At 33.9% G+C, this 10,314-nt stretch overlaps 1 long non-coding RNA gene across 1 annotated transcript in view; it reads right to left on the bottom strand.

Annotated features, from left to right (window-relative positions):
* Nucleotides 1-9,379, bottom strand: part of LOC136851396 (uncharacterized) — a 55,191-nt gene extending 45,812 nt beyond the window's left edge. Inside the window, exon 1 of the long non-coding RNA XR_010856866.1 lies at nt 9,262-9,379. This is a non-coding gene — a long non-coding RNA (uncharacterized lncRNA). The remainder of the gene's footprint in view (nt 1-9,261) is intronic.
* Nucleotides 9,380-10,314: the final 935 nt, after the last annotated feature.

The raw sequence follows: 10,314 nt of genomic DNA, 5'->3' as shown, positions 1-10,314 counted from the left end.
CCTTAACAAACAAGTCATGAACACCGCCAAGCCTTGTACAGTACCAAAATTAGATTTTATTCCAAATTTCCATTTTAACATAATGATTCTTTTCGACAAAGGTTCGCACAAATTGTCCATAAACATTATGGTGCCATTAATCTAAAATAAATCCCTAAAAGTCCACTATCGATTGGTTCCTTTTTCAGATACAAAGGTCGATTAAACCCGCTTTCGACCTCAAACGTGGTATATAAGTATACTTGCCCTAAGTGTGACGCTGGGGCATATGTCGGATCCACGAGGAGGTTACTGAGGGTCAGAATCGATTCCCATCGGGGATTAAGTTTTCGGACTGGCTGTAGGCTCTCCAATCCCGAGCATTCAAGCATAAGAAACCTTTCAAAAATTTGTAAAGCATATATTGATAGGAATGATTTCTGTATCATAGGCCAAGCAACTAATGCATGCGAACTGCCTATCCTGGAATCATTATTTATTAAACAACCGGTTCCCCAGTTAAATGACCAGACCTCCTCCACTCAGCTCTACCTGTGTTAACTTTTTATTTATTTCTTTTTTCTCCCTTCTTGGTATAAGGTTGGTTAGCGGTTTTTGATTTTGCTTTTATGTCTATTTTATTTCTTTTTTTGTATTCTAACTGTGCTGTATTTTATGAATTTTATTGATTTTTCAGAGCATTTTTAAAGTAATTTTATTCATTATATATATATGTATATATATACACATATATATAATATATATATATATATATATATATATATATATATATATATATATATATATATATATATATATATATATATATATATATATATATATATATATATATATATATATATATATATATATATATATATATATATATGTATATATATATATATATAAATAAGGTATCTAATGAGATTGTAACGAATTAAACAATTACTTATTGCTGATTCCTGTTACTTGATACACCAAGCAGAGATGCATTAACTACAAATGATTTAATGTATATAATTTATAATTTATGCTGATTATTTATCCTCTTTGTTCAGTTCGTCCGTATTTGAATGGGAATAATGTTTGTCAATAATCTGTAAGGAGGTCGCATAAAATATTGTCCTAGTTTATTTCATCTGCCAATATTGATTTTACAGCTAGGTTTCATGTGTGTCAACTATCAAGATATTGCAGGTGAATTTGCCGTTAAGGGAACAGCAAATTGGTCGCAAAGAACAAAAATAAATAAATAAATAAATAACTAAATAAATGGAAGCATCTGTCACGAGATTTTGCAGATGATTTTCCCATTAAGGAAATAGCAAATTGGTAGCAGAGAGGAAATAAAAAAAAAAAAAAAATTAAATGGAAATACATAGCTAATGGCAGTGGAAATGACAAACTTCTTAAAGAGAATAAAATGAAAAGAAATAAATGGAAATGCGTGGATAATGACAGCGGAAATGACGAACTTCTTAAAGAGTTTCAGTTTCGCGGAATTTTCGCTTCAAAGAGGATTTCATTTCGTAGAATTCTCACTGAGAAACGAAGCAAAACTGAAGACAGGAGGAAGCAAATCAAGTTTCCTGTTTCTGTAATGGATGAAAGGTCCAACCCCACCGCCCCCGTCTCTCTCTCTCTCTCTCTCTCTCTCTCTCTCTCTCTCTCGTTTAAAAACTCAACACCAAACAGTCTCTGAACCCGTTACGTCTCCCTTTTCAGTTAAACTTCCTCAGCTCTCTCTCTCTCTCTCTCTCTCTCTCTCTCTCTCTCTCTCTCTTTCAAAAACTCAACGCTAAACAGACACCTAACCCTCTACACCTCCCTTTTTTTACTCACCTCTCTCTCTCTCTCTCTTTCAAAAACTCAACACTAAACAGACACCTAACCCGCTACACCTCCCTTTTTTTACTCACCTCTCTCTCTCTCTCTCTCTCTCTCTCTCTCTCTCTCTCTCTCTCTCTCTCTCTCTCTCTCTCTCGTTTAAAACTCAACACTAAACAGACACCTAACCCACCTCACACCTCCTTTTTTTTTACTCACCTCTCTCTCTCTCTCTCTCTCTCTCTCTCTCTCTCTCTCTCTCTCGTGTTTGGCAATTTCATCACTGAGATATGGAATCGTGACTGATCTAAGGAAGTTTCTGCAGAGGATATTTAGAAAACATCAATACCAGTAAAATGCCTTTGATATTTATATTATTCTGTAGATATTTTGTTGTACTTATGTAGACATAATTATAATCGTATATAAACCCCAGAATCCTCCAACAACTATAAAAAAAAATATAATTCATCATTTCAGCTCTAACCTGAAACTAATCTGGCAGAGAGAGAGAGAGAGAGAGAGAGAGAGAGAGAGAGAGAGAGAGAGAGAGAGAGAGAGACGAAGTCCCGTTTTTAGACTAGATTTTTGTGAAGTTCCTGTGATATATTTTCTAATAAATTGTACCCGAGACTAATTTGGCTTTGTCAGAGAGAGAGAGAGAGAGAGAGAGAGAGAGAGAGAGAGAGAGAGAGAGAGCTCATGATTTTGATGAAGCCCCTGCAATACATTTTACACGGAATCACTCGAATAAATTGGCTGAATATAATAATCATAAATAAAGTTGGCATATTTTTACTGGCAATTACTTTTCCGATAAAATAAATATACGGAGCAGCTGATCAGATTAGCAAGAGTTCGATGATACTTTTTATTTTTCTGTAAAAGAAAACTATTGTGCCGGCTTTGTCTGTCCGTCCGCATTTTTTCTGTCCGCACTTTTTCCCTCCACCCTCAGGTCTTAAAAACTACCGAGGCTAGAGGGCTGTAAACTGGTATGTTGATCACCCACCCTCCAATCATCACACATACCAAATTGCAGCCCTCTAGCCTCAGTAGTTTTTATTTGATTTAAGGTTAAAGTTAGCCATAATCGTGCGTCTGGCAATGATATAGGATAGGCCACCACCGAGCCGTGGTTAAAGTTTCATGGGCCGCGGCTCCTACAGCATTACACCGAGACCACCGAAAGATAGATCTATTTTCGATGGTCTTGATTATACGCTGTAGCTGCTGTACAGAAAACTCGATTGTTTCGAAGAAACTTCGGCTCATTTTGTACTTGTTTAATTCTCAAATCGTTTTATAATTATTCCTTTTAACAAAAAAAGTTCGATAATACTTTTATTTTTAATTTCCAGATCTTTATTTCACAATCCCTCATCATCTGTGCTCTAATTTTACTATCTACTCTACGTCCTCTTTCTTACACGCAAGGAAGCGAAGATGACCAAAGCAACTGCAACGCCACTTTTTTTTCTCCATTAAACCATCAATCAATTAATCACCTGTATGGGGGTACATCAGACCACCTTCCTTTGACGCAAGAAGAGCGAGTGCTTGGCGCTATTGACTGATTGATTCGGTATCGCTGGCGTCACAGTCGGCCACATTAGCATCTCTGGCGAATGAGAAGCCGATTCCCTTTGATGTGGAATGAAACCAGGAGGGTTTGGCAGCAGTAAATTGGTTTGTTAAAATAGATATCGCTTTCGGAAGAGCCCCCCGGCCCTGAGAGGGAATCGCGAATTAAATGTATAAATATACAGTACGTGTCTGGGTAGAGGGCTGGATACTATTATTATTATTATTATTATTATTATTATTATTATTATTATTATTATTATTATTATTAATAATAACAACACTAATAATAATAATAATAATTATTAATATTATATTATCAACAGTTTAATTCCAAGAGCAATTACAGTTAACACTAACTGACTAACGCCAAGAAAATAACATTATCTGTTCCTTCGCACAAAAACAAACAAAATAATTAAAAGAGAAATTAAGAGAAAACAATAACCACAGTGAGAAAATAATTAAAAATTACACACAAAAATGGCGGCTTCAAAGGGGCCAATAACCTTACTTCTTAAATTAGGTAAGGACTGGCCTCCAATCGTTACCTGTACCTCGACGAGGTCGAAAAGGTAAACGCAATTAAAAAAAAATGGGTTTAAAGTTTCTCGTTAGAAATTTAAGGTATCGAGAATTAAATATTCATTATTAAATACAGGCATTTTTTTCTAATAAAATATACTTATCAATGAAAAATTATCTATTAAATATTTGTCCACGTTTAGGAGTAAATAGTCTATTTTAAATACAAGTATTTTTTCTAATTAGATATACTTAATAATGAAAAATGTTTATTAAATACAAGTACTCTTTTCTAAAAAATATACTTAATAATGAAAAGTATCTATTAAATACAAGTATTTTTTCTAATTAAATACTCTTAATACTGAAAAATATCTATTAAACACTCGCGCGTGTCTATGAAATCTCAAACACGCTGCTATTATACAGCGACGTACATCATCTGGTTGCAAATCATCACGAGCAATTAAATATGCACAAATAAACGAAATGATCTGTATATTTTCAAGGCAATTTGTTTCTGTAATTGTTATGCGCGTGGCCCATCAAAGCTAAATATATATATCCTCGGCGGCATGAGAGCGTTTAAAAGGTCTCGAACAACAAACGTAATCATTTGTCCCTTTTGAATCAAATCTGTCTCGCGGAAAAGGGGTATTTTCAAGAGAATTCGAAGCCTGGGGTTGGGGGGGGGATGAGTTATGGTTCCCTCTGAGTTGGATGGAGGTCTGGAATGGCGGTGCGCATTAGTTTCAAGTGGCCTTTCTTTCCTTCCTGTCACTTGTAAGGTCATCAAAGCGAGTGGTCTGGGGTCAGTGACCCCTGATCAAGTTGTGATTAGAAATGGTTTGCTTGAGGATGATGACAGAGAAAGGAGGGTGTTTGTTATATATATATATATATATATATATATATATATATATATATATATATATATATATATATATATATATATATATATATATATATATATATATACATTATATATTTATATATATATATGTATATATATATATATATATATATATATATATATATATATATATATATATATATATATATAGTATTATATACATATACATTATACATATATACATATATATATATATATATTTATATACATACATATATATATAGTGTGTGTGTGTGTATAATGAGTTTACACTCATGAAAAATTACAATAACGTACATGTGCATATTGTTGTACTGACACATTCCCTACACATGTTCACATTACTTGAATCATGTCACAGAAATGGTTATCACATTATTCCCTAGCTATCACATACCCGCGCAAATACTTTTAAAACAGACACATGGCTTGATTAAAACTCAAAAGAAAAAAAAAAAAGAGAAAGCACTCTCGATTTGCTTTAGTGAATTCATATATTCAATATTCGTCAGAGGAAATTCATTTCTTTCAATATTTTACTTTTTTTTTTTATCAAGTCCCAAACTCGCTCCATAATGCATTCTCGACTCTCATTAGCAATTCGTTTATTCACGTCAAAGAAAATTAATTTCTTTCAATATTTTAATTTTTTTTCTATCACACCCAAATTCACTCCACATTTATTGGTCATTAAGCCAATAACAGAATGAGTTGAAAAAGAAAGATAAATATATACATACATACATAATGCATATATTATTATATATATATATGTATATATATATATATAATATAATATATATATATATATATATATATATATATATATATATATATATATATATATATATATATATATATATATATATATATATATATATATATATATATATATTGCAAACCGAAATGCATTTCTTGAATCGTGACCATTTGGAATCTCGTGACAGCCGGACTATATATTTTTTATTTATATATATTTTTTTACAGTATGATATTTCAGAATTCGGGTTTAATGGTCCATCAACCCAATTAACAGCCATTTCTATATTCGGCGCCCAAATTTTCACCATTTATTCCGAAAGATTTGCCAGTCGACGGAAATCCGCAGAATAATCTTCGTAAATGGGAGTTCTAACAAGGCATTGTTTTTTTTTTTTAACTTTAATGGGAATCGCGGTTTAAAAGTGGCGGAATACCATCCGATTTATATCAGATGAAACAAAAGTCAGCCAATTAGGGTGATTGAATGGCACAAAACTGCAAAACTACTACTAATATTTACGGACGGTAATGACTCGAAGGAATTTTTGTTTCAGCGTTCACAGGAGCGCTTTTTCGCCAGCAGAACAAATGTCATGGTGAATATAGCATTTGCTCACATACGCAGGAACTGCACTAGATTGATATTACTCACGTACACAGTACGTTCTTTAAGTCAGCTCACAGAACGCTTTTTCGCCAGCAGAACAAATACCATAGTGAATATAGCATTTGCTCACATGCACTGGAACTATGTTCGACTTATATTACTCAGGGAAATAAATAATGGTTTGTCAGCAGCTTACGAATTAAATAAAAATATGAAAATATAACTGTCATTGGCTTTAAATGAATTCTGGACAAAACTTCTAATATACCATTATTCTTATGAATAATCCGATTTTAAATTTAATAAAAAAAATTCCGTTGTTATCCACGTTCAAATAATTACAGGTCGTGTATGAACTTCATTCATCGTTAATTACAAACATCTGACATTTTTACTTTGTTAATTCCACACTAGGAGACTTACACGAAAAAAAAAAATTAATGTCCATTTGTGGGAAATATTCAATTGCATATTCCTTACCAATATTCAACTGCATATTCCTTACCAAGGACCCAAAAGAGGTCACGTCCATTGGTGGGAAATATTCAATTGCATATTCCTTATCCAATATTCAATTGCATATACCTTACCATATATTCAATTGCATATTCTTTACCCAATTTTCAATTGCATATTCCTCTCCCAATATTCAATTGCATATTCCTTACCCAATGTCCAATTGCATTCCTTACCCGATGTTCAATTGCATTATTCCTTACCCAATATTCAATTGCATATTCTTAAACAAATATTCAATTGCACATTCCTTACCCAATACCCAATTGCATATTCTTTACCCAATTTTCAATTGCATATTCCTTACCCAATATTCAATTGCATATTCTTTACCCAATTTTCAATTGCATATTCCTTACCCAATATTCAATTGCATATTCCTTACCCAATATTCAATTGCATATTCTTTACCCAATTTTCAATTGCATATTCCTTACCAAATATTCAACTGCACATCCCTTATTAAAGACCAAAAGAGGTCACGTCCATTTATGGGAAATATTCAGCTGCATATTCCTTACCAAAGACTTAATCTTTATCCAATATTCAATTGCATATCCCTTATCAAATATTCAACGGCATATTCCTTACCAACGACCACAGAAAAAGGCCACGTCCATCTGTGGGAAATATTCAATTGCATATTCCTACCCCAATATTCAATTGCATATTTCTGATCAAATATTCAATTGAATATTCTTTACAATATTCAATTGCATATTCCTTGCCAATAATCAATTGTATATTCCTTACCAAACATTCAAGTGCATATTCCTTTCCCAGTATGTAATTGCATATTCCCTACCGAATATTCAATTCCATATTCTTTACTGAATTGCATATTCTACTGAATATTCAAATCCATATTTTCCGAATATCCATGCAAATTTATTCAACATTTAATGCAATTCCAAACATATTCAAGTGCATATTTCTTCCCAATATTTAATTACATATTCATTACCAAACATTCAATTGCATATTCCTTACCAAAGACCAAACAGCCATTCGGAACCAGCGTCCGCACACGACCGATAACACAACTCAGATCCAGTAAAAGTACTGCATCTGTTCGTCACAGCGAGGATTACTCACGCCAGCATTTAAAAGCCAAATGACCAGAGCTGCTGCTTGCCAATTTTGCTTGGAAATGTCAATCACTTTATTTACGCGAACCCTGGAACAGGTATCGATCGCTGGTGCTGAATACATTTGGTCACAAGAGGAGGAGGGTGGCGGCACGCATTCCGCTCAGCTGGATGCATTGCGCACGGATTGTTCAGGAGAATTTTGCGAGGCAGTGGCTAAATGATGTGTGTGTGGCGTGTGTATGTGTGTATATGTATATATATATATATATATATATATATATATATATATATATATATATATATATATATATATATATATATATATATATATATATAAAAATGTAAAGAGTGAATGCAGAGAAACAATATGTATATACATTCACGTACACAAACACACGCACACACACACACATATATAAATATATACATACATATATCTGCATATATACACACATACATAAACCAACCTCAGACGCATTCTGAAATTTTTTCTCGCCGGCCATTTCGAAAAAACTGGCAACCGGACTAATCATTTTAGCTTGTAAAATTTGCACTCCAGTATTCCTAAAGGCTCCCGCGGGACCGCTGGATTTTTGGCTTCCAGTTTTCTCTTATTTTTCCCTGAATTTTTCAGACATCCCATAAACCCGTCAAGAGCAATAAAGGGAAAAAATTTTTTTTCTCTCGCGCCACTTTTGGATAACCCGATCTGGTTTTCCGTGATTTATTCTATTCTTTTTATTTTTCTCCGCAGGAATGTCCGTTCGAGTATGATACTGGAGTCATTACATATGTATGTATGTATATATATATATATATATATATATATATATATATATATATATATATATATGTTATATATATATATATATAAATATTAACTTTATCACCTACACAATTGTTCTGTGCATCAGTATTACCTATATTAGGTTCCTTTCATTCAAACTGATGTTTATGGGAGGAGCTTATTCAGAAAGTTGTAAGCTTTCAGTAAACAGTCCTCATTCTCGAGTATCCAAGTATCCGGATGCTTGAGAATGACGTCTGTTTGTCCTAGAAAGCTTGTAACTTTTTTGAATAAATATCTCCACTAGATACCACCAAGTTTGAATGAGGTCCAGTATATATATACACATAAAATATATATATATGGATATACACACACACAAACATATTGGCGCAAACATAAACCCTGTAGAATTTCCTCTGAAATTCTTCGGGCACAAATTAATGAGATATAAAACTTCCCTCCGCGGGAAATTGAGCAGACGAATTAGAAACAGGATCAAAGTGAAATCGCTGGAATTTCCAAATTGAAAACTAAATGAGGCGCGAAAAGAAATTCAAAGCTTCCCTGGAACACGAAAGGACGTGGCTGGAAAGCACATTTCTTCCTGGAACGACAGCCAGAGTTGGGGAAATTGAGGCAAATATGAAGCTTTATTAACCCTGCGACTACGGCGGCCTGGAAAACTTACCTACTTTTCCAGACGCGTGAATTAAAACGTCGGCGTTTTCTTGTTTCCTGGAAGCTTTTGATGGCCGGCGTAAAACACCTCATGGGAGACGGGAGGCTGCGTTCATGCAGGATATCCTGTGGACGGGAAAACGTTTCGACTTGGAATTCCGTGGCAAAATATCGGGTTAATTTTTATTTTCTTTCTAGGTTTTCATTCTTGTTTATGATATGACTTCTTGATTTTAGTTTTCCGTAAAAGAAAACCATTGGTGCCGGCTTTGTCTGTCCGTCCGCACTTTCTGTCCGCCCTCAGATCTAAAACTGCAGGTATAGAGGGCTGCAAATTATTATGTTGATCGTCCACCCTCCAATCATCAAACATATCAAATTGCAGCCTCAGCCTCAGTGCAGTTTTTATTTTATTTACAGTTAAAGTTAGCCATAATCGTGCGTCTGGCAACGACATAGGCCAGGCCACCACCGGGCCGTGGTTAAAGTTCCATTGGCCGCGACTCATACAGCATTATACCGAAACCACCGAAAGATACGGTTATTTTCGGTGGCCTTGATTATACGATGCACATAAAACTCGATTGCGCCGAAGAAACTGCGTCGCATTTTTCCTTGTGTTATTTCTGGTTTTAGTATCAATGCAAAATGAAAATTAGATATGAAATTTTATATTTTTTTGCGTTTTATAGCTGACATAAATATTTTCCAGAAGTTAGGTCGACGAAACAAGGTTATCTCATAATCCATATTCCCATTTCTTTATTAAATAACTTTGTCCTTTTATACTTTATAGCCGTAATTATCAAATTAGGAAACTAAACAAATAAACACCTCTGTTTATGGTGTAAGTTTTAAGCTTCTAAAATAGCTGAAGTGTATCTCACCTGTCTGAGAGAGAGAGAGAGAGAGAGAGAGAGAGAGAGAGAGAGAGAGAGAGAGAGAGAGAGAGTCCAATCTACACCTGCTTTGATAGACTGGAAGAAAACATAACAACCAAATGGAGAGAGAGAAAGAAGAGAGAGAGAGAGAGAGAGAGAGAGAGAGAGAGAGAGAGAGAGAG

This window comes from Macrobrachium rosenbergii, chromosome 23 (assembly GCF_040412425.1).
Source record: "Macrobrachium rosenbergii isolate ZJJX-2024 chromosome 23, ASM4041242v1, whole genome shotgun sequence".
Taxonomy (NCBI): domain Eukaryota; kingdom Metazoa; phylum Arthropoda; class Malacostraca; order Decapoda; family Palaemonidae; genus Macrobrachium; species Macrobrachium rosenbergii.
Note: the sequence above shows the minus strand (reverse complement) of the source record. Positions and strands in the feature narration are given on the sequence as shown.